This window comes from Molothrus aeneus, chromosome 2 (genome assembly GCF_037042795.1).
Source record: "Molothrus aeneus isolate 106 chromosome 2, BPBGC_Maene_1.0, whole genome shotgun sequence".
NCBI lineage: Eukaryota > Metazoa > Chordata > Aves > Passeriformes > Icteridae > Molothrus > Molothrus aeneus.
The window spans coordinates 41,977,961-42,001,791 of NC_089647.1; positions in this window are offsets into that span (position 1 = coordinate 41,977,961).

The following is a 23,831-nucleotide window of genomic DNA, read 5'->3' on the forward strand; positions in this document are numbered from 1 at the left end:
TAACAAAAACCACCCCACCGTAGCTGATGCATTGTCCCTATAATATATTGCACTGCCTTTACAAGGCACAGCTCATTCTTGCACTAAATTTGGTTAATGTCTTCCTTCAGCCATGAGTGCACTGAGTATGCAATTCTGAGACACTGCATTTATGTGCATAAATCTGCTCCAATAATAAACTTTTTGTATCTGGCTTGCTTTATCTAGGGAAGATATTATAAATCTGGGGTTTTTTTGTTCTAATTTATAATGTGTTCTTAGAGTCCTGGTGTTAAATGAATTTAACACTTAGAAAGAAAATCTTTCCTAGCTAATGTGATTTTTCTAGATTAACTTGTGTCCATGACTAAAGCTCCTTCCTTTCCTAACATATTTGAACAGATTTATGACAACTTTGCTATGTCTTTGTAAGAAAACTGATGAGAGTCTGGCCTTGGTCTCAAGCACATTGCATCACCATGTGTGCTGTTAAATATTTAGCACCCTTCATGGCATGAGTTTGGCTTGAGCAAATTGATTCCCTGCCACCGCCCTTCAAAAAAAAAAAATTCAGGGAATATTGATATTTCAGAAATCTGAGGGTGGGCAGGAGTGGGATGCCCACAGTGCATATTTGTTTTCAAAGTGGCTGAGATGCACTCAGTGAGGCCTCCCTAGCTGGGTGTGCAGTGTCAGCTGTGTGAGGACAGGCAATGCCTTGTTATTTCATTCACAGACTGTAAACACAGCTTCTATGGAAGCCTAAGTAGGCATTATGGAAGAAGTCATTAGGAAGAAATTCTTCACTGTGAAGGCACTGGAGATCGCCCAGAGAAGCCATGGATGGCCCATCCCTGGAAGTGTCCAAGGCCAGGTCAGGTGGGGCTTTGAGCAACCTCGTCAAGTGAAGTTGTCCATGCCCATGGTGGGAAGGGTTGAACTAGAGTGACAACTAGGGTCCCTTCCAACCCAAACCCTTCTACGGTTCTACAATTATGGCAGATGACAGATGTGTATTAATAAAACTATTAGGCTTGCTCAGAAGGAAGGGGAAGATCCTGACATCCTCAAGGGGCTGAGTACCTGCAGGCCATCCAGAAGAGCTGGGGAACACCTGGCTGGAGCTGTTGGATGGCTGGTACGGAGCTGTAGATGCATGGATTATTTGTCCACTGAATGAGCAGTTGTCATATGCCTAGAGAACAGCTCCAGCTCCCTCCCTGTGTGCTCAGAGTGCTTCACATGTTCTCAGTGGCTGGGGAATCCCAGCTGTGTACGCAGCAGCCACAGGGATGCGTCCGATTCTTGCCATCTATAATGCGTGTTGACAGGATGAGTCAAAACACCCATTCTGTTTCAGTGCTGTGCTTTATATATAACACCCCATCAGCTGTGTGCAGGAGACATATCCATAGAGGTATGTTGGTGCCTCACCATTTTTAGAAGCCAGACTCCCCCAGTTTCACAGGGAATAGATACCTAAATGCCTTTGTAGTATGAGTAAAAAGGTCTGGAGAGAATGTGGCTAATATTTTAAAACTCTTCCTACTCTCTCTTTGTTCTTTCTCTCCTTATTTCTATTGCATTCTTCTTACATTACACAACATTATTTTTTTCTGAATTTGAATGAGTATATATATTATGTTGCTGTTTTATAATATTATTGCTCTAGGGATTATTTTGGCAAATGAAATTGTCCCCTACATACCAAGATGAAAATATAGCACATTTTAGAATTCATCTGAGTCAGATTTAATTTCTTGACAAGTTGTATGTTTAAAAAAATTTATTTCATAAAAATTAAACATAGTGCTTATTCAATCATCTGTTGCAACCATCTGCTGCTGATATATTATTTTGATTTATCATCCCAAGCCTGGTAGGACCCCATCCTGTCCCCAGGGAAGTCAAGTGCAATTTTATTATTCCCTTCACTCAAAGCAGGACAGAATCTTCATTTAACTTACCCAAGGTGAATTATAATGTAATCTTCTTTCACTACTCCGTGGTTAAGAGTTTATAGATTCTACAGCAGTGGCATTGTCATACTGGAATTTTTCACAAGTTCTCTTCAAACATAGCATCCCTGTCACAAACATTTTTGCAACTGCCTGTAGGTTAATCATATCTTAAAATTCACAAGAAAATGTAGCATTTAAGTACAAATATTTTGAAGTGTACTGAGTTACAGCCACTGATCTCCTTAAGATGCTACTTATTTGGCACATCAGCCACCAGACTTATTAATGTTTCTTGAATAGGTATAGTTGGTTTGCATTACATTCAGTTTCCCTGAAGTATATTATCTTTCCTATTCTTACATCAAATAAACCAACTACATATGACATAGTAATAGGAGTTTCTAGTTGCTGCCTTAAAAATTTATCTCTAATGTCTATACAAACTGAAATATTTTCCTTAAATCCTATTATTGCTGGCTGCACTCTAAAATTAGAAATGAAAACCTTGTGCTTGCAAGTGCAACCTGTTCAAATATTTCAGATAAGACACTTCAAGACTAGCTGCTAATTTTCCTAATAAAACAGCAGCAGGATGTTTTCTATTTATAAATTTTTTAAAAACTCTCATTCATATGTATATATGGTCTTTCTATACAAAGAAGGATTCTTTTCAAAACAAATGAAGCAGTGCTTCAACTATCCTTTGTATGTATGAAATATAACCATGTTACAGATGTACATACACACACCCCTCCCTGAACAGATGTGATAATTTGATGTCCATATAAACATTTTTATTTTGACAGCTGTACAACATACTTTTCCATGAAGCACAAATATTTGGCATTTCCTGCATTGTGAGACAGCTTTTTGAGGAAACAAGGCACTTTTAATTGCAAATACAGTTTCAGCCATGAATTCTTAACAGCTAGAGGAGCTTGACTATTCACAGAAATATTTATGGAAGTGACCAAGGTTAACTGTGAAGAGGCAAATTTTAAAGCACTGGGCCTAGATAATATCAAAGATAAGTATAAAAAAAATGAACACATTAAAGCACTTCTATGCCCCTTAAGATATTAAAAATTACTCAGACATCAGTACTTCATACATTCCTACAGCTGGAAAAATGAAGTTGACAGCTCTGTATAAATTAATGGTTATTCAAAAAGTTATTGCAAAGTACACACAGACACTGGTTGTGGTTAAGGCTCTGAAGTCTAAGGGTATGTGACTAAAGCTGATGTGGTGTCAAGTGAAATTCTGAGCATCAACCCTAGGGCAGATAACACTAATAATTGTCATCAAGTGGTTGTGACCAAATTATGGATCTCATCTTGAATGACAGGAGCTGAATTCAGCAGGTTGCATATAATATTTGTAAAATCCTCAGAAAGAAGATAGCTTACAACAAAGCAGATGCATCCCAGTCAGGAGAAGGAGAGTCATTATCTAACAGTGTGATTTGGGGATCCCATGGAACGTGCTCAGTAGCTGCATTTATCATGCTTAACCAGATATTCCATCTGCCTTTCCAACTCCCTGACCTCTCCCCGGGCAAACTGTACCTATAAGTGAAGTAATTGAAAATTAAATGAAAAAGAACTCAAATGAAAGTAAAAATCATTATGATTTCTGAGTATGTTGACAAATCCAGACAAAGGTTACTGGGCAGAGGAAGGAGATACTTTTTAATTCTATACAAGTCTTTGATCCTATGTGACCTCTATCTAAAAAAGAGAGTTTTATTTACTGTTCCAAGCAAGCACCTTAAAATAAATAAGTCTTTTGAAAAAAACCCCAACAAAATCAAAGCAAACCATCTTATTCCTCCTACTTAGGAGCCTACTTCTCATCACTGAATGTAAAGAGAAGACTGATGATTGGAAGTCTCTGGACCCCAAAGGTGAGGCATCTACATCTTCACAGAGCACAAAATTAAAGTGTGACACTTTCATAGATTGTTGGAGATGCTACCTGTTTAATTAGGATGGAATTAGAGGTATTATTGGGAGATAATGTACTTTAATGTTCCCTAATACAAAGATACCAATTTCAATTCAGTAAGCCTCTACCCTCAAGTGTGCTGGAAATAGGGAATGCAAGCAAGGGTAGTTATGACTTCCTGCATTCCCAGCTCTGCATGTTTCCCTGAACACAAGTTTCTATTCCCTTGAAGCACATTTCTGACAACAGAGAGGAAAGGAAAGTGACTGAGAGAGCATGTGTTTGCCAGGATAAATCATGTCAGACCAACCTGATTGTCTTCTACAGTAACATGGCTGCGTTTGTGAACAAGGAGAGAGCAGGGATACCAATCTCATCAACCTTGGCAAGAGTTTCAGAAACATCTTCCCCAATGTTCCAGTACTCATGTTTGGACACCACAGCCAAGCTAGGTTGGTAACTATATGGGTAAGAAACTGGATAGGCAAGCTAATCAAAAGAAACATAAATACACACTGCAACAAAAGCTAGGGTTGTTTTTATCTAAAAAACAGTGTTTTTTTCTTCAGGTCTTCCTTTTTTTTCCTACTGGGACATGAAGGTGTGTCTGAAGCTGTGTCCCTCTGAGGAGAGGCCAGGGGAACTGGACTTCTACAGCTTGGAGCTATGGATTTGGGGAGAATTTAACATCAGGCACAGTACCTATGTGGAGATCATGAAGGATATGTAGCTGGGCTCATCCCAGCCGTGCAGGATGGGAGGACAAAGGACTGCAGCAGTAACTGAAGCAGGAGAGGCTTGCCCTAGATATAAGGAGAAACTTTTCCCATGAAAGGACAGTCAGGCAAAGGCACAGGTTTTGCAGCCTTTGTCCTTGGAGGTTTGCAAGCACTGGCTAGGAGAAGCTCTGAGCAGCTTGGAGTGGCCCCAGAGCTGAGCCAGCTGCAAGCAGGAGGTTGGACCAGGGACCTCCTGAGGTCCCCTCCCTGCCACAATTATCCAGTAATCCCACCATCCTCCACTGTTTGACATACAGAGCAAGGCTAAAAGGACCTTTTCTCTGATGTGGCATTATCATTCCACTATTCTTCACTAACAAATGATGAATATAAGGATAAAGGTAGTTTTTTAAGTAACTTTTTCTCCTCCTTGGTTACCCAATCCATGTATTTTATTCCATATAATCTACCAAAATGCAGAAAAATATAGCAATGAAATGTATTTTGCATTAATCACTTTTCTAGGCAATCCCAAAACAAAAGTTAGTTGTTGTAATGTGGTTTTCTTAACACATCCTGCCAGGCGCTATTTACCCTAAGAAACTGTGTTAATAAGAATACCTATATAATATAGAATATTGAGAATATTTTTTTCTTTCTCCCAAGAAAATAATTATATCCATCGCTTCCAAACTGTTTGAGTAGCAACAGGTACACATAAAAGGCCTACCAGAATAAAATGTCTGATGGTACCATGTTATCCATGGCTGAGAATTAGATTCAAGCAACACACTCCTCTTCTGATACCTTTACTCAGAAGTTTTAAGCTTTTTTGAGATCTCCTTACTCCATCTTTAAAAAAACGCAACCAACAAAACAAAACAAAACCAACCAAAACCAAAAACACAGAAAACAAAAGAAACAAAAAACTGAAAGGACAAATCCTTCAGGCAGGAGAGTCACTGGCCTGCTCCTTGCTTTAAAAAAGCATAATTAGAATTTAGCAACTGTGAATGAAGAAGGACAGAAAGAATTGAAGCCTCAAATTGCTATTCAAATGTCAAGAAAGGCTGGGTGAATCTGAACTTTGGGCACATTAGGTAAATGAGACCTGGGGGTTGTTTAATCTAGGACAGTGGAGGCTATAATCATTTCTGTGTAAGTGGATGCAACTTCATTTCCATAAATGAAGGCACAGCTGTACTCTTCCCAATCACCCTCTACATTACAGCCTATGTTAAATTAATAAGTTGCTTTTTATTTCCTGTTTTCTCTATGGTCTTTGAGAAATATTTCATTTTTATGGGTGACACACATTTCACCTAATTTTGGCTTTTAAAAGTTGAGCATCTGTCATAAAATTCATTCATTTTATAGACAACAGAGATTATAAATAGAGCAATTGCTTTTTTCCTCCTGCAGTGGAATGTAATTGTGGGACTGTTGGGGAGCAGCAAGGACTCAAGCAAGCTGCTGTGGACCCTCCAGTCTGACCTCCTTCCACCAGACACTCCCACTACAGCTCTTGGGTGACCTGGCCTCACTGTCAGTTGCTCCCTACATTGATTTTCCAGTTCTACACAAGAAAGCTGTGCACTAAAAATTAAATTTTTTTCCAGCTTTTCAGAAGATGTTTTAACAGCTTTCCCATCACCTTTCCAGATGGATTCTCCTGCTCTTAGTGCCCAAACTCCAGATTTTCCTTTCCAAAAGGGCTATCTTACTCCAGACACTTTTAGAGATAGGTTTAAATTTCAAAACATCATGGCAATCAGAACCTTTCGCTTCAGCAAAAAATCATAGAATTAAAAAATAGTTTGGGTTAGAAGGGACCTTTAAGGTCATCTAGTCCAACCTTCCTGCCATGAGAACATCTTCAACTAGATCAAGCTATCCTTAGCCCTATCCAACCCGACCTTGACTATTTCCTGGAATGGACATCTTAACTGCTCTCTTGGACACTGTTTCAGGGTTCCACCACCCTCATTGTAAAAATCTTCTCTGCATACGTAAACCAAATCAACTTTCCTTCAGTTTAAAGCCCTTGCCCTTTGTCCTCTAGCAACAGGCCCTGCTAAAAGGTCTGTCCCCATCTTTCTTGTAAGTCCCCTTTATATATATGCTATTCCTAACTTAATGGGAAAATGTCTCTGAAGTGCATCAAAACTCTCACAGAATAAATATTTATCAGGCCTGACCACTGATCCTTCAGATTTCTCTCCCTTCCCCTGTATCAGATGTTAACAAAGGAGAAAAATTTATGTCCTCCTTTGTCTGCTGAGAACCTGACAGTCCTCAACAGAAGGCAAAGAAACACTGGGGACAATCTATTGGGAGTCTATTACAGAGTCCCTCATATGAAGAATGAAGTGGATGAAGCTTTTCTATGAGTGACTTGGAGAAGTTTCCCAGTGCCAGGCTCTGTTCCTCAGAGTGGAGTTCAACAACATGGACATCTACAAGTCAGAAAATGCAGGACTGTGCAAGCAGCGCAGGAGGCATCTATTATTTCCTTATGCAAATCCCAGAGGGAACAGTCAGGATAATGGTCTACCTGACCCCTGCTCCTAAGCAAGGGATAGCTGTTGAGCCTGGTGGTAGCCAATGGCACAGTATGAAACTGAACTGGAGAAATGTACTAACACGGCTGAAGTCTGGGTTGGAAAAGACACAGAGTTGGTTCCTACCAGCCACCTCAAAGTGGAACCACTTTACCAGGATTAGTCAGTGCATGAGATACTCCAAGGCAGTCATGTCACTGGAAATCACTGCATGTTTTTCCACTAGCAGGCATTTAGCCAGGCTAAGTGGCACCGGCCTGTCTTTGAGTTAGGTGCAGTTATTTTTCTCCTTGCTGTGTGAGGCAGTCATGCAGGGGTGCAGTTATTAATGTCACAAACATTTCTCTGAGGCAGAGACTGCCTTTCTCTCCATCACTGTACAATCACTAGCCAGATAATAATATTGTCAGGCACCAGCTTGTTTGCACCTAAGGAACATCAGAGATTTGTGCCACATATATGTACCAGGCCATGTCAAACAGTTATCCCTCTAAAGCTTTTTTAAAAAAACCTTTTCAAGAATTTTTTTCTATCATGTTGTTTCAGTGATTTAAGATTTTAGAAGTATGAAAAATCAGATATATACAATTAGATTTTTTAAACATTTTCCTGTAAAAGATATTTTTATAAATCTATATCTAGATAGATATCTAGATATATTTAAAAGCAGTGTACCATTAGGCTATTACCCTTTGTGCATCACAATTTTCTCCTCTTAAGTGTACTTTCACAGTGATTGAAGTTAATGATTGAATCTTCTGCTTTAATTACATGTGTCAGAAGTAATTTATCAACAGAGAGGTAATTAATCTGTGCTTTAATAAGCAATAGCTCATATGATCTGTAAAGAAATTTTAAATCTGCTTTTCTGGCCCTTGTAATTCCCAAGGATATTTTAGAGGAGATTGAGTAAGAACCATATTTTCTTAAGTTATTCATTACAAGTTGGTTTTTTTGATGTAGCTTATTAAAAGTGGTAATAAATTAAGATATTGGGATAAAATTCAGATATAGATACTTTTTTTCAAAACACACACACACACAAACACAAAAAGTTTTTTAGACTGCTGAATATCCATCAACTGACAAACTTTTCAGCAGAACAATTTTACCTGCAAAACAACAAACAATACTGCTTAGTGTTACAGTAATTTTTATTTGCAGAAGTGAGATAAGAAAGTCATCCCTTCAAATTTGAGATAACTATTCCAAGCTATAGGGTGGTCTGATTCACTAATAAGGTTAATGATAACATTGCAATGAAGACACAAGACATCCAAAGAAAGCCAAAAAAATGACAAAGTTTAGCAGGATTACAGCTTTGTTTCACCAAAAACAAATAGGACTTTTGGATTGTAAAAGACTAATAAATCAAGTGTCACTATAACTCACATATGCCTTTAAAATAAATGTCATCCTGCTTGGAAATTCAATAAATTTCTAATAAATTTATTGAATTTCCTAAATTCAATAAATAAATAAGTGCAATGAATATATTAGGGATAATTAGTAATGCTCTCCCAGTGAGTAGATGCATTTCTTAGAACAGTGGCCTACTTGTTTGCTTAAACATTTCAGTGTCACCTTAAAATAAAACCTTAGATTTGGCTGAAGGAGTATTTTGACAAAGAATTTCTAACACTCAGCCAAACTATAGAACATCGTTTTATATCAGTTGTTTGCTAAAAGCACTTATAAAACATGCCTTCCTTGAAACTTCTTGTCAAAATATGATATTGAAATTAAAAGAGCAGCCACTCTATGGACATATATGAAAGAAAGATGGTGATGGAAAACGTAACTTTGGAAATGTTGCTCTTCAAATTTATGGAATACCCATTTAGATGAAATCAGACATTACAAATGTAGTTGTTCTAATGTCCTCTTAATTGAGCATACTGAGTTCTATACATAGTTTTTCATGGTGTAATAATATCTTTTTTTTCTGCGTGGTCAGATGACAATGAAGTAGTTGATAATTGCTTGCATAACTACTAAACATTTAATGAAGCTTAACATTAACAGTTATTTACACTGAGATAGGGTTGGAAGTAATTCACTGTTTTCCATGCACTAGTCTCATCTTTTAAAAATGCCAGTCACCAACTACAAGCAGACATTCCATGCAATTCAGAAAGCAAAACAGAATGAGCAGACAGCAAGTCACTATTTCTACAGAAGTGGAAAAAGCAAAAAATTAAAGGAAATATATCTGTGAATAAGAAAATCAAATATAAAAGAATGACCAGATCCTCCCTCAGAGAAAACTACCGCAGGTGAGACGGGGGTAAAATCAGATTGCAGTGCAGAAAATGCTGGGGTGCAAATCCAGGCTCAGCAGGGTGGTGAGTTCTGCTGTGAGAGCAGGGTTGACTGCTGTAGGATTTGTCCCATGCATTCCAGCCTATCCTTGTGTTGTGGCAAACATACCACATTGTGTCTCCTTGTCAAAATACCACCTGATGTTTATAGCAGACACCATTGCGACAAACTCCTGTGCACAGTTTGCTGTATAAGCATTCTTGCCTTTTTATTACGTGCTGTCATGTGTTGTGGCATGCATGGCCCAGGCTGTTCCCTCATCTCAGAGACCACTCTAACCAAGACCGAAGAGTCATGGAAAGCACTTTCATCACATGTGGGGTTTTAAATGTTCAGAGATCCACAGCATGCTCAATTTGGCTTCTAGAGCAAGATGCTTCTTGGGAAAGGACAGAGGAAAAATTGTTTCCCTCTGAGGAATCTAACATTGGGATTGTTCCTCTCTTCTGCTTTTGCCGGCCAGGCTGTGCCACATGCGGCCACCAAATTTTAGAATAAACAGGTTGATTGTCCTCCACAGCAGAGCTGAAACTGTGTTCTGCACAGACACATCAGTCGTTCCTATTGCTTAAACACTGAGTCTGACTGCCTTCAAAACAAAAGATGGATGTCCAGAGGAAGCATGGTCTGTTAGAAACTTCAGTTGGTTCCTTCATGACGTAAGGCAGCCTTTGTCTAGCCTGCCCCAGCCCTGTCTGTGCACGACTTCACACAGATAATAAGGCAGCATTTGACTCTGGGTTTCTTCCAGTTTGTAGACACTGAGGCTGTTATCTCCAATCCTACCCAACACCCTCATTTGCTCCAGGATTTTAATGTGTTCACTGCCTAAATTGGAGAATTTTTTAGATGCATGAAAAATGCTGCTGTGCAGCTTGGTGCCAGGTGGCAAAAGTACTCTATTATTACACTACCAATAATATGCTTCAGTTTTTCACACTTATGCACTGAAAAAGAAAGAACACATAAGATGAAAAAAAATATAAAACTTCACACATATTTAAGATAAAACAAACAGTGCTTGGTTAAACTGCCTTTTTCCACTTACTGCCTATGACTTTAGTACCACAAGATTGCAAATTGCTGTTTTGGGAAAAGATGACAAGTCATACTGTCCAGAGATAGACATGGTTAGTTGTTTGCCAGACTTTTTCACATCCTCAAGTTATAAACTTTGCTCTCTTTTATGACACATTTTTCTTTTTCCCAGAAATGTCATTCAAATCTGTATAAATATATATATATATATATATATATACACAAACTGACCATCTTTCAAAAATCTTGTTGATTTTTTTCCTTTATCTCTTTTCCTTTCCACCATATTTTGATGGACTACACATCTTCAGCCTCTTGATGAAACTATCTGAGAATACTACTCAGAGGAAAGATGTCTCCTTTTCTAGACCATTAGGAATTTTAAAAAAGGCTGGAAGGAGGAAAGAGATTGTACTGTCACAGTCAGAGTAGGGATAATGAAAATGGAAAGAGAAGTAGGGGACAAGGGGTGCTGGGATCATGAATGGAAAGAGAGATTAGGAAGAAATGAAATTTTAAAAATGTCTGGAAAATTGGATTTTAATTGTCAGTTCAGATAAAAATGGGTTTTGTGACAAAGGTAACTCAAGTGAATAAGTTAGATGGAAAAAGGGTAAAAGTGAATTTTTCTGCCATGGGAAAAAGGGAAGGAATAGGGCTTGGGAGAAGATTTACCATGTTGAAAACAGGGAGGATAACTAGAAAAGGAATAGACATGAAGGTGGAACTTGAGTAAGAATTCTGAGATGGTGGAGGGACCATCTTGGAATCAGGAAACACCTTGGACAGGGGGAAAGGGTAGGGATGCAATGGTGGGGGGGCTGCATTGCAAAAGTGATGAGCTGGGAAGAGGTATGGAGGTGAAAAGAGCAATATACTGACAATGTCAGCCAAAAGAGGGGGGATCAAGACTAGCTGACAAGGCAGCCATAGACATCTGTTTAATTAATGCACATTGCAGTCCTATCCCTTACACACAGGGTATGTTTGGATATTCTGGATGCTGCTTTTTTTGGTGCCAATGGTCTCACTTGTCTTTATTTCTTTTCATGGTAGTTAAAATAAATTTATAATTTCACATAATTAATGAGAGAAAATAGATCCACAGTTTACAAGACAGAATGTTTCCTAAAAATAGAAAGAATATAAATAAAGACTATCTCTCTTGCCTAGACATTGTTCTGTAATTCAGAGCTGGTTGCTTTGGTAACTTCCAAAGATACTTTTTCCTCCTGAGCTGAGAAATGAGCTGACTTGTAAAGCCACACAGCCAAATAGTTCGAGCAGATGGTGAGTGACCTCAGAAAACAGGAAAAGAGAAGGGATTACCAAAATTGTCCCATATTAGGGTTACAGCATCTGTCTTCCAAGGGAAATTTCTGAAGTACTTCTTCTTTATAATCCACTTAACACTTTTGCTCCTAAGTCTCTTATTTAGGTCAGGGGAAAAAAGGATCCTTCAGCATCTTGAAATGGTCTGATCTCAAACATCTGACACAGTCATATTGCAGTTCCCTTGCACAGTACAAACTATGGTTGTTTTCATATTTGTGAATAGAGTAGACTGGAGAGGAGAGGAGAGGAGAGGAGAGGAGAGGAGAGGAGAGGAGAGGAGAGGAGAGGAGAGGAGAGGAGAGGAGAGGAGAGGAGAGGAGAGGAGAGGAGAGGAGAGGAGAGGAGAGGAGAGGAGAGGAGAGGAGAGGAGAGGAGAGGAGAGGAGAGGGAGTGTTTAAATGTACTTTGAAGAAGATAGAAGATAAAATGGTTCCTCATGTAATTCCAGTGAGTTCATGAGAGATATACCAAGGAAGAAAGATAATATGCAGTTCATTTTATTCTCATGTTAATGAACACTGCAATCCCATGAAAGATAAAGCCAAATTTATAATTTTTTTTTACTGTAATGGAATTGGAAAATTACAAAAAAATTACACAATATTTATATGGTACTTATTTATTAAACCTACAGAAAATTAGAAAAGTATGCATATTCAGCTTTGGCAGACTTGCATGTTTCCCTCATAATTTTGTATTTGGGGTAGAAGTAATTACAGTTAAGTCTAAAACTTCTCCCTTCCAGAAGGATTTTATAGGAATGAGAAACAGTAAGAAGATGATAAATCAGAATTAAGACTTATCTTTGGATTGGGCAACTGCATCATGAAAATTGCAGAGTACTCTGATGGATAGGATATTAATTTATACCAGTGTGTGCATGTATATATATGTACTTGCATATAAATACATACATATTTATATAATCATCTGTATATATAATCAGTTCATCCAGAGCCTTGTAATGTGAATGAACTTTTCAGTTTGTACAATCCAAGGATGTATCCTTTGCCAAGGTTGAATTTTGTCTGTTCTCAGTTACCAGTCTTGGTGATTTCCCTTCTCTTTCTATTTTTGCCTGTCTCCATAGACAGAGTTCAATCTGTGACTGCACACTACTGCCCCATGACTATTCAATGTCCTTAAGAGTTTCTTTTAGGGCTTTTGATTCTTCTCTTTTCTGTGTTTAAATAAAGTGTGAGCTTGAACATCTTATGATGATCCACTCCAGACATTGGGCAGAATAAATTGGCAGAGTAGTTCCATGGACTAGCTTCTGTTGTAGAAGTCATTCTGACTTGTCTCCATCCCCAAAAGATCTAAGTGTCTTCCATCCTTGTGTTTAATGCAATCTAAGATTCTATCAGCAAGGCTGAAGAACCTTTATATAGTTATGAAAAAAAAGTCTACGTGTGGGATCTGATTTTATAGTTTTACTGAATTCTGAAAGAGAAAGAAACAGACACTTTGCTTTCTCGGTGGAAGCATAGTACAGAGTATTTGACAATTATATTGATATCAATTTATCATTTAGCATTCAATAAGACCAGATACAGCTCCCAGAATTTACAGGGAGTTGGAACTTTCCCTGCACTCACCCCATGGACACTGTCATCAGCAAACTCCGGCTCAGTGTATGTAATGAGGATAGAATCAGAGTAGGATTGATGCATTTCAGTCTGGCAATTGATTGGTACAATTGCCAGCCTGGCAACTGATTCCATTTAATGTCGGAGGAAGTTAGAGATCTCACACTTTGTTAGGTTCCAGCTCTCCAATGAGCTGTTCCAGTCCTTAGGAAAGCCATGCTTAAACTTTACAAAAGCATCTCTTCTCCTTTCCATTTGGTGACCTGGAGAAAGGCTGAGTTTCTACAGAAAATCCCATCTGTCCCTGTCCAGTGAGATACAGAAAAATATCTTTCTCAAAGTAAAAGCCATTTGTTCTTAAAAAAAAAAAAAAAAAGGACATCATCCTTTTGGTAACTCTGTGATTGTTGCTTCATTTTTCATAAACTTCCATCTTTTGGAACTTTCTTATTAATATTTCTGAGCATCTAATATCTGGTTCATGATAATAAGCATTTTAAGAATCTTGTATTATGTCAACACAAACTCCAGTGAGTTTGCTATATTTGCTGAGGTTTTACTGACTAAAACTGAAAATACAGAAAAAAATGGGTAAACAGTTTGCTCAACAAGACTTATTTTCTGTAATTCCATGCCATATTTTCCCCATACAGAAGATGCAGTGTATTGAAAACCTCATCACATTTTTTCATTACTTCCATTACTTTGGCAGTAGCTCCAGCTAGAAGAAGAATCAGAGAGTATTTCAGGCTTGTGACCATGGATGTGAAAGAAATAGCATTGCCCACATCAGATGATTGCAATGGATTAAATATGTTAGATTTAATTTCTCCCACAGCTAATGGCTCAGCTGCAACAGAAACACTATCAGGAGCCCTTGTATGAAAATGGACTACACAGCAAGGACTATGTCAAGTCAACTGAATCTATTAGATTATTATGAGTTTTTAAGGCCACGGAGAACAACAGACCACCTGAAATGGCAATTTTACATGAACTGCTCTTGAAACCTGAGAGTAGATGGAAACTGGAAAGATGACAAATGCTAATTCAGAGAAGATGGACACTGATCAATCTTGCTGTACCTATTTACAGTTGTGTTGGGTCTGGCTGATATGGACTATATTTTCCCCAAAGCAACCCCTCTAGTGCTGTGCTGTGCACTGGTGGATAGAAAGGTGCTGATAATACACCAATGTTCTGGCTGCTGCTGAGCAGTGCTGGCACAGCATCAGGGCTGTCTCTACAACATACCCCTCACTAGCACACCTGGGAGAGTCAAGGTCTTAGGAGGGGACATGGCTGGGGATGCTGACCAAAATGGATTGAAGGGATATTCTATATCATATGACATCTGTTCAGCAATAAAAGCAAGGATAATGGGGGGATTTCTCTCCTGGAGCAAGCCCTATGTGTACTGAAGCCCCACTTCCAGGGAAGTGGGTGGACATCACGTGCTGATGGGGAGTAGAGAATAAACGTTTTGTTTTCCTCCTCTTCTGCACACAGCCTTAGCTTTTGCTTTATTACACTGCCTTTATCTTGACCCATGAAGTGGTTTTTAATTTTATTTTCTCCCTCACCATCCAGCTGAAGAGGTGAGTGATAGAGCAGCATGGTGAGTACCTGACATCCTCCAGCCCGGGTCAGCCTATCACAACAGCCAAAAGATCAGTAAAGCAGAAGAGGGGAAATTCTTCTTTATATATTTTCCCAGCCTGTTGCTGGATCCCTTTCTTCCTCACCACCAAACCAGCACCTCTTCTGACCCAAGCATTCAAAAGCACACCAGATATATCCCTAAAAGTAGGGGATAGTTATGGCACCTTGACAACCACAAGAAAAAAAGGGACATTCCTTTTAAGAACATCTGAGGCCCCCTGGATCAGGAGCAGCCTACCAACCTCCTGAAATGTGCAGTACTTTATTTGACCTAGTAAATACTTCCCTGCAGGGAATGACCATTTTATTAATTCTTCCTCACTATAGGGAGTTTCAGTATTTTTCTGGTGTTTACTTAAACCTCAGGCAGTTTATTAACATTCAGCTTTCTGGCATCTGACTTATTATAGTTTTTGAGTTTATTCACAAGATTTCATTTATGTCTCAAGTATGCATTGGCTATAAAAGTTGAAAATTGAAAAAATATAAAATTGAAAACACACTCTGTTTTCTTGCAGAATATTACTCTGACTAGATAGCTGCACAGATTATTGATGGTGAGTAATATTTCCCTTGAAAAGAAGGGCAAAAAGAGGAATGACTGTTTCTCACCATCATCTAAATTTTTCCTAGCTTGCAGTCACAGCTGGCATATGTATCTGATGATATTAGATACTATTCACATTTAACTGTTTCACCAGAAATGCTTCAAAGTGATCTGATGGTCTCAGAATGGTAATTAGTTTACTTCTAGGGTACCCCAGCAGGACTCTGAAATACTATGTAACTTTAAGTGCATTGTAGTTTGGATCAAGAGTGTGGTCTGGAAGCAAATATCTTCATGTGGTGACCTCACAGAACAGAAATGGGTTATTCTAGATGAAGCTAAACCTGAAGAGGACCCCACTGTGGTGCTCTGGCCAGTGGTGCGCCCTGAACTCAAAGGGTTCTAACTACTAATCTAACAAGATCCAGTTAGTCCAGGTGAAAATGCCTTGGAAGCAGAGACTTTGGGTCCCTTCAAATCTGTTTGCTTCTCCAAATGGTTGCCATTATGCTGCACTACCTTCTAGCCTCAGTTTGGCATTTGACAACTTCCAGATCCTTAAAAAGCTTGAAGGAATACTCTTCTTGGGAGGGAGGGGAAGAAAAGTTTAAAACCAAGGGGAATAGATTGCTGAGAGAGACTTTAGTTTTGTCACTTAGGCATTGTAAGGCTCAGTTCTCTAATGGCTAACTCAAGTCTGAGAGGGCATGGAGCAATTCCCATCTCTCTGTGACTGTGTGCTTTGATGACAGCCATCACTCATGTCACTGGGAGGCTTAGATGTGCCCTGCCAGGCAGAAGGGTAGCAGCAGTGCACTCGTACACACCACCCTGTTTGCTTGACTGGGTGCACCACCACAGTGGGACACACATAGCCTTCAGACACACTGTCAGAAAGACACAGCCTCTTGAGGACATGTGTACATTTCCCACTGACACCAGCATATTAACATTTCACTACAGTCAGCTTGATGGGACACCCAAGTGTGAATGTGCTGTCAGTGGTGATTAACCACATTTTGCAAGTAGGCATTTGGCTTCTTGTTAAGTACCAGCAGCAGTTCCATGCCAGCCTACTGAAGGGATTCAAACACTGCCAATGTTATTGGTGCTGTTCTGATGTCAGTGAGAACAGGCAGCTCACCCTTAAATGGATTGCACCCCCAAGGAGTCCTTGAAGGTTTTTGTAGTGTAGTGCAATTTCAGCCCAATGCGACCTAACCATTGCTGTGGGACGTGTGACTCTTCCATAGACAGGACCAACCTGCTGCACACCTGTCCTAGAGAATTATCTTCTCCTTGCAGAGATTTTGCTCTTCTCTGGATATTCAGTCTTTGTTGGCAACAAAAATAATGGTTGTTTTGTTGTCAACTGAAAGGTCAATATTCATAAGTGCTGAAAATTATACTGCTGTAAATCAGTCCAAAAGAGTGTCAGATGTGTTTTGATAGAAATTGCATGTTAGAGAAGCAAAATGGCAGGACTGAAGAAAAGTAATTGAGCCAAGTACGATAAGGGGGCTGTTATCCTAGAGAAGATCAGGGTGTAAAGACTACCATATGTATTCAGTGAATTATATGTGTCCTATCCAATCACTTGATTGTTAATAAAAAAATAGGTGATCTTTATTAAGTTAGATCTTTCTCCCATCCAACTTTTCTTTGTCTTCTCCTTCAAGGAACAACTTTCAACTAATTAATATACTCCATATAAAATTCCTTATATACCTCAACTGACCTCTCTTTATTCAATACTAATTTTCTAATGTCCTTATAAAGCACATACTGACTCATGTCGACGTTGCAATGTAGTATTTTCCTTTACAGAAGAGAATAATAAAATTAATTTTTCTACAAAATGTATCAAAGCAGGAGTATCTGGTATAGGCGGTTTTCCTCTGAAGAGTTTGTTCTGATCTAATATTTATCCCACCCCATCAATAGCATCAAATTAACAGAGACTGTGAGAGCTATTTGTATGTATCTTCCTCATTGTATAGAATAAAGAAAAGAAAAGAGAATTTGGGGTGTCACATTAGACTGAAGAGTCAAATCCAAATATTCATCACAGCCTTGCCTTTTTTTCTCTGAATCTTGTGAGTGAGAACAAGTGTACTTTGGAGTGGACTAATTAAAATTTCAGAGCCACATGTGTGCACATTTGGATATGTCACATAGAAACTCAGCTGTTGGCACACAGTACCCAGGATTTCCAGCAATATTTGTTGGTACTTTGAAGGGAAAAAAAATAATCCTGGCTTTAGCACCTTACAACACATATTTAGCTTAGCTCAGTACCCCAGACCTGGCAGCACTGCTTGCTTGTTTCCTCCAATGCAATTCTGTCAAATTCTGGTTAGCAGAAAAAGTGAAATCCTGACAAAAAAGCACCAAAAAACTCTGAGTTAATATTTTACAGAATTCATAAATATTATTTTCAACAGTGAGAGTTCATCACAAGATTATTTTATGACAGAGACAAAGCAGATCTTAATCTATGAGCTTCATTTCCTATCTAGATGATACAGACTATTTCTCTCTTCAATGTAAACAGGAAAGCTGGACACTACACAGGTTTACAGTTTTTAATCAAGTAAAAATGGAAGGAATAAATCTTATATAAATATTATTACATTTGTTGCATAAACTATATTATACATCGTTAATTCTTGTTAATTAAAATTTTTAACTAAAATAGATGTCTATGATTATGTTTAGCTGTACACTTTTAAGAAGGAAAGTTGTTAGTCCTTTACAAGTGTCTTTCCTAAGGATTTCCTGGCTTCAGAAGGCATTTTATCAATACCAAATGCAACACCGTGCAGGGAATTTCCATACAAAGATTTCTTTGTTGATCTCATTTATATTGGCAAGGGTGGCTTGTGCCTTTTATGTATACAGAATTTATTGACCTTATCAAGAATCATGACAAGCAGAATTTTATGCTATTGTATTAATCCATGTCTGAGATGTTGTGTTTGCTTATATGCCTACAGGCACGCCAATTAAAACTCATGTAGTGGTTATGCTTCCAAATTTTTCCTGCAAACAAACAAAAAAGACATAGCATATTTTGTCTCCAGACTGTACAGGCACTTTTGAGTCCCAGGCTTCATTAAAGCTCCTCAAAGTCCAGATGATTCTTTCATTTTACCTGTAAAGGTGCAGGCAGATAAACCTGCACCTTTGAGAGGTTTGATCACCTCTCTTGACTTGACATTTTTCCTGTAATGCTGTTAGATAAGCTTACTTTAACATTTTAACCATGACATATGGACAGAAGGGGATGAATCTTATACTGCCTTTAAATTCCTTTTGACTTTCAGAAACTAGATGAACAAACACAAAATCCTGGTCAGAAAATTCTTCCATGTCAGATGTGACCGAGGACATGGCAGAGGGGTTTGTCATTCCTTTAGTCTGGCAGCTGCTTCATAAGGGAGCACCAGAAACCTAGAGATGAGCTGAGCTTTGGGGTTATGTCTGGGATACTTCTGTGCATGAGATTGTGGGCTGTTTGGGTCACTTTTATTTTTATTTCTCATCACACCTAGCCAGTTCAAGTGGCCACAAATAGAGTTTTCGAACCAGCAGGTGATGAGTGTTATACTGCAATGTACCAGAGTGGGGAGAAATTGCTCTAAAATTTGCTTTGAAGTTGCCATGGAAACCATCTGCCTCCTATCATCTTGGTTCAATGTAGCTTTAAAATACAGCTTTAGTTGCCAGATGTCTATAGGAGAAACTTCTCAGTGTCAAGAGAAGAACTGAAGAGAAAGAAGAAAAGGTTTATCTACCACCACCATATAAATGATAACTGTTCCTAGGTGACTTAAAAGTTTAAGTTGTGATGTAAACCACCAGGCTCTACCCTTGGATTAGAAACATATCTATTGTTTGACCTGTGCTTTTAGCTCCAGCTCACCCAAGAATATTCATTAGCTGGAAGCCTGGTTGCTTTTTAGTCTCTTCCAGGCCAGCAAGGAGATTTCTGTTTCAAAACCCAATAAACTGTTCATTGGTTTAGAATTTCACTTCTGCAAGTTTCTGCCTGAATTTGGCAACTGGACATGACAGGGTAATTTCCACAGTCCCTTCAGTTTCTCTACAGGACAAGTGCAGGGAAATGGAAAAGGACAATCAAAGGAGAGTCATCTCAGTCTCTTCTAATAAGCTACAGACTTATTCTAGTTGAAGAGCTGGATCCTTTCAGAAACACCTATGTTAGCTAGAAAAAAGCAGGCTTTTAGGAACTCACCAGAAAAGCTGAGAAGTGGGAAAGTCAGATTTCTTTTTAGATGGGAGAAAAAGAGAATGCAAAGCCAAAGGCCTGGTGGTTGTTAAAAAAACATTTCTTCTGGAAGTCTGACCTTGATACAGTGAATGTGTGAAATAATATCATGACCCATAAAAGACAGGAGAAAATCTGACCTAGAATGAGACACAGAAAGCTAGAGGCATGGCTCTGAGCAGAGCCCTAGGGCTGCACTGCACCCTCAGAAAAACATAGGTCCTGCAATGTTCACTTTCCAGGTATCATATGCCATCTCCTAGCTGTCACATGCTGACCCTTCTGCCCTGGTAATACTGATCAGCATAAGGAAATAGTAATTAGTTCTTTAGCAGACCTGCCTGGCACATTCATACCACTGTGATCCAGGAGGGAAGAAGAATTCATGTGATGAATTTGTCCTATAAAAAACATATCTCTATATCTCAATAGCAGTGAAAAAAACCTCACCAGATTTAGACTTGTTGTTTATGTATTGGCCCAACAAATATTCAGAGCCTTTTTTTTTCCTCAGACTTGAATGCCTGTATCTCCACATTGTAACTTGTCAGGGCATGAAGTGTTTAGTTCAGTGACTGGCCAAAATGAAATCCTACTACTATTCAAGATTCCAACCTTTTATAAATAATGCACTACTCTTTCTATTTTTAGTGGTAGCTAGGAATTTTTAACAGTGGCTACTGTACTAGATAACAAGAGCTACTGTGCTAGACACCACGGGAAAAAAGCCACAGTGAGCCCTGCTACCTATGCTGCTGGAAGGTGGTAAGGTCCTGACCTTAGCAGGTCAGGAAGAAAGCAGCAAGAAATAGATAAATGCTGGACAGAAGGTGGGAAGATTTGCACGTATCAGTTCCAACACAGAGTACAGTAGACATGTTCTACAAATGTCACACTGCTTTCCTCTAGGAAATCCTGCTCCTTCACGCTGGTGAGTCCCCTCTTTTGGTGGTACCATTTGGCCTGTAGAATCAAGGAAATGCTAGAAGAAACTGCTTCTTATTTCACAAAATGTGTAGTTGTGATGAGTCTTCATTCATTAGAAATATGCTGGCTTTCCTCCCTACCTCTATTCCACTCTCCTACATCAATTATTTTCATTTCTGCAGTGTGAAAGTACAAAGTTGACTCCATGCAAGGAAAGATGCAAGCATTTTGCCAAGGCCATTTTTGCTGCAAAACTGATAAAAGAAACAAAGAAATGCAAATGAGCAAGTATATACAGAAATGTCCCCCAAGGCTTCTGATCTCCTTTCCTGAAATCAAAGCAAAAAAAGCTTTGCTGATTATTAGAAAAATTGCAGTTTTGATTAAATGAAAACAAAGCCCAAGGCTGGCCAAAAAAATTTAAACTAACCTTGTGAAATCAGTATACACCCTCTGACCTATTATTAGTAATAGCAGTACTATATTAGTAAGCCATGGGAGTATAGATGAGAAAATTATGCTGTGACTTCAGGGTGGGTCTCTGAGCCTTTATTCATTTGGCATTTCAGATAATTCCACTGTTCTCTATTTCACCTGTTAATTCTTCAGCTGTTTTTTTCCATTGATCCAATTGTTTGGGGTTTTTACTTTCATGTCATTCAATGTATGTACAAATATTAAAGAAATACCTGAATAATGGAAGAGTTTTTGAAGTGGGAACAAATTAATCCATTGCCAATGAAAGAGTTGCAATGGGAAAGAATTCTGCAGAGATTTAAATTTTAGAAAAATTTCTTTCATATAGTTCCCACTGAAAATAATATTTAAGTGAAAATGGAGCAACAGATCTTGTAGAAAGATCTAGGGGAAAATATAATTGAATTAAGGACAAATTGGTTGGTCCAGTTTTGATGAACACACAGACTTAATGTGATAAGCAAAGATCAGGGGCTTAATTCAGTGCTTTTATTTGAGAATTAGAGAAAGGCTTCAAGCTGCTTTACACAAGTGAATCCAATCTGCTTATGGAAAAAAAGAAGTGATCCCATTATGTCCATTTCCCTGAAGGAATGGAAAGTGTTTAGAGTATGTGTACATCAAGGAATGGAAAAAGAAGATAAGCAATTTACCTGGGTTTAGGTTAGATATGTTAGTTTATATGAGGTGGAAGAAGAGAGGATGAGTAGAAAAGTTTTGTTTCTGCTTCCAAGCTTTTGCTGGAAGATGAGAGCTCAGTCTCTGTGGGTGTGTCAGGAGGAGCTATGAAGAGCAGCAGATGTACTGGGCATAGACAATGGCAATTTGCTCCTCAGCTGTTGTTCCTAGCACTGACTGATCATCAACTCAGGTTTCAATGCTTTCTACTACTAAAAAAAAAACCCAAACAAACAAAAAAAACCCCCCAAAAAAACCCACGGTATTCAAGCTATACCAGCATAATTCAAATTCAGCACAAAAGAAGCCAAGCACTTTCTGTTATTAAAAAAAACCTAAAACAATCAAAGCAAAAAAAAAAACCCAAAAATCAAAACCACCAACAAACAAGCGAGTCAAAACAAAGCCATGAAAACAAAAAAACAAAATACAAACAAAAAAAACCCATAGTGTCTCTCTTCCAGACTGCCTCAGTTCATGGGTATGTGAAGATTTAGTTCCATAATGAAACGTAGATGTGCTCCAACAAGTGTTTCCTAATAGACAAGCTCTTCATTAGCCTCCTCCTTATTTCAGTTGCCATTTGCCAAGCAAATGATCAGAACCCCAGTTTTATTAATGCTGACAGAGCAGGCTGTCCTATCATCTTGTCAGATCACAGAACCATTTTATTGTGGCAATCCTAGAATGGTTGGGTTTGGAAAGGACCTCCAAGACCATTTAGTTCCAATCCCCACTACCGTGTACAAGGGCACCTTCCACTAGACCAAGTTGTTCAGGGCTCGATCCAAACTGGTCTTGGACACTTCCAGGGATGAAGCATCCACAGCTGATTCAAGACCTGTTCCAGTGTCTTGCCATCCTCACAATTAGACTGGTCATCCTTGGCAAATCAATGCTGACTGTTCCCAGTATGTCCTTGTCCTCCATATGCCCAGCAATCACTTCCAGGAGGTCTCAGTCTGATTTTCCCACAGACTGAAGCAAGGCAGAACAACCTGCAGTTCCTGAGGGTGATCTGCTGGCCATTCTGAATAGGATTGCAATGTACACTTTCCTCTGTTCATTGGAGACCCTTCTCCTGCAGGTATGACTTTTAGGGATGATAGACAGCAGACTTGCAAGGACTTTATTAGCTCTCTCAGCACCCTAGGATGCAGCCTAAGTCAAATTAACCCATGCAGGCCATCCTTGCAAGCACTCCCAGTGTTCACTTACTGCTGGTCATACTCCTCCTCCCTGAGCCTGCTCACAGGAGAACTCAGATAAGCTAAGGGAAAGAAAACAATGAGTGCTTCAGATTTAAAATGTTGGTTAAACATCTCCTGTAAGGATGTCGTGTGCTCCACTCCTGATAGTTGTGAAAACACTCAAGAAATCTTCAGTAAACATCATCTTTTCAACACAATCAACTTTGCATGACGTTAGTTCATGCATACAAATCATACAGATCTTTCACTGCCTAAGCAGTAAGACTGGCAGGAGAATAAATAATGAATTTTAAAGAAGCATTGCAAGGTGCAGGCACATCTGTCCATATAATCTCTTTTCTTCGGCATGCATTTTGTAGCACACAACAAAGCAGCATCAGAGAATCACAGAACGGTGGAAATTGAGAGGTGCCTCTGCAGATGACCCATTCTAATCACCCTGTTTAAACTAAGGTCACTTAGAGTAGGATCCTCAGGGCTGTGTCCAGTTGCATTTTGAATGTGTCCAAAGATGGAGACTCCAGACCTCTCTGGAAAGCCTGTTCCACTGTTTGAACACTCAGAGTAAAACAAGGGATTTTCTTATG